This window comes from Limulus polyphemus, unplaced genomic scaffold (assembly GCF_000517525.1).
Source record: "Limulus polyphemus unplaced genomic scaffold, Limulus_polyphemus-2.1.2 Scaffold3805, whole genome shotgun sequence".
Lineage (NCBI taxonomy): Eukaryota > Metazoa > Arthropoda > Merostomata > Xiphosura > Limulidae > Limulus > Limulus polyphemus.
In genome coordinates, this window is record NW_013669415.1 from 75,623 (window position 1) to 77,488 (window position 1,866).

Sequence of the window (1,866 nt, forward strand, 5' to 3'; positions counted from 1 at the left end):
TTAAAAATAATTGACTCACAGACAGGGTGTTTGAAAATAATTGACTCACAGACAGGGTGTTTAAAAATAATTGACTCACAGACAGGGTGTTTGAAAATAATTGACTCACAGACAGGGTGTTTAAAAATAATTGACTCGCAGACAGGGTGTTTAAAAATAATTGAATCTCAGACAGGGTGTTTAAAAATAATTGAATCTCAGACAAGGTGTTTAAAAATAATTGAATCACAGACAGGGTGTTAAAATTTTTTTTTCCTTAGTCTCAGTCTGCATTTCGTTTCTTTTCAAAATTATGAAATTTTCACAGACATTCGGAATGTTTTAAAGATAAGTGAATTGAAATCTTCTCATTACCATCTGATGTTCAACTACATAATTATGTTTTATAAGATAAGTTAAATGCTATCGTTCCTCATCTGGTATTTCTTTTATTATACAATTAATTACAAGTAATAATTAATTCTATCCTTGATTCAACCATAACATGGAAGTTATTAAAATACTTTTGTTCATAACGAGCTTTAACACTTGAAATAAATACTTGTAGTTTAATTTATTGTTCTGGCTGTTTGTTAACACTTGAAATAAATACTTGTAGTTTAATTTATTGTTCTGGCTGTTTGTTAACACTTAAAATAAATACTTGTAGTTTAATTTATTGTTCTGGCTGTTTGTTAACACTTGAAATAAATACTTATAGTTTAATTTATTGTTCTGGCTGTTTGTTAACACTTGAAATAAATACTTGTAGTTTAATTTATTGTTCTGGCTGTTTCAAGCGCAAGGTTGCTTAATGGGCCATCTGCGCAGTACCCACCCTAGAGGTAAAACTCCGAATTTCAGTTAAAGGTCTTCAAGTTTAACACCGCTGAGCTACTGAGGGGGACATTGTTTGAAACTGGAGATAAAAAATAAGTGTTTGGAAATGGCTTACGCCTCTTTCAATACGAACCCTTAATACAGAAATCTTTGATGTTTCAGCTTTATATTTTCTTTCTTTTCACCTGCCTGAACTCTTGAAGGACCACCACCTGTCTCAACAGTTCTGAACAGAACTAATTACTTGTCAGCATTAAAAACAGTATCATAAATCTTTCGGGATAGAGAAACAAGGTGGACTGTAAATTTTCTCTATAAATAGGTTGGTATTAAAGTATAACCCCCACCACCACCACCATTGTTCCACACGCCTTATTACTTAAGTTATACTGTAATACACTGGTACAGAACGTTATCAGTGGCATTATGTCTCGAACTCTAGCCATTCCGACCCGCAGCCCGACACGCTAATTACTATGCCACGCCCAGCTACCAATTTAGTGGTTAAAATAATTCAACATGGAGAATTTATAATCAATAACTTTTGAAATCAGTTAATATATTACTATACTGATTAGTTCGTTATTTAGTGTTATAAGCGCCCCGAGCTTACCGCTGTGCCACATGGGCCGAGGAAGAAGGGAAATTATTTAGTGTAAAAATATACAAACATATATATTGTAAATGTATATGTACATAAATCTCAACTAGATCAACTTTCACTTCTATGTCAACAGTTGAAGGCCGACCTATCAATATATGTATGTACGCATGCGTAAGTAGCTCGTGTAAATATACAAAAAAGAAGCTACTTTGAAACTCTTATTCTACATATTCTGACACCTGTAAATACAAATGTGACCTGACGTCTTTTAACACTAAAATTTTGAGTACATTCTGAAGAAAAGAGGAAATTATAATGCTAAAAATAACATTTCTTTACACTAAATATACTGTTTGTTTGTTTTTTGAATTTCGGCCAAACTACACGAGGGCTATCTGCGCTAGCCATCCCTAATTTAGCAGTGTAAGAATAGAGGGAAGGCA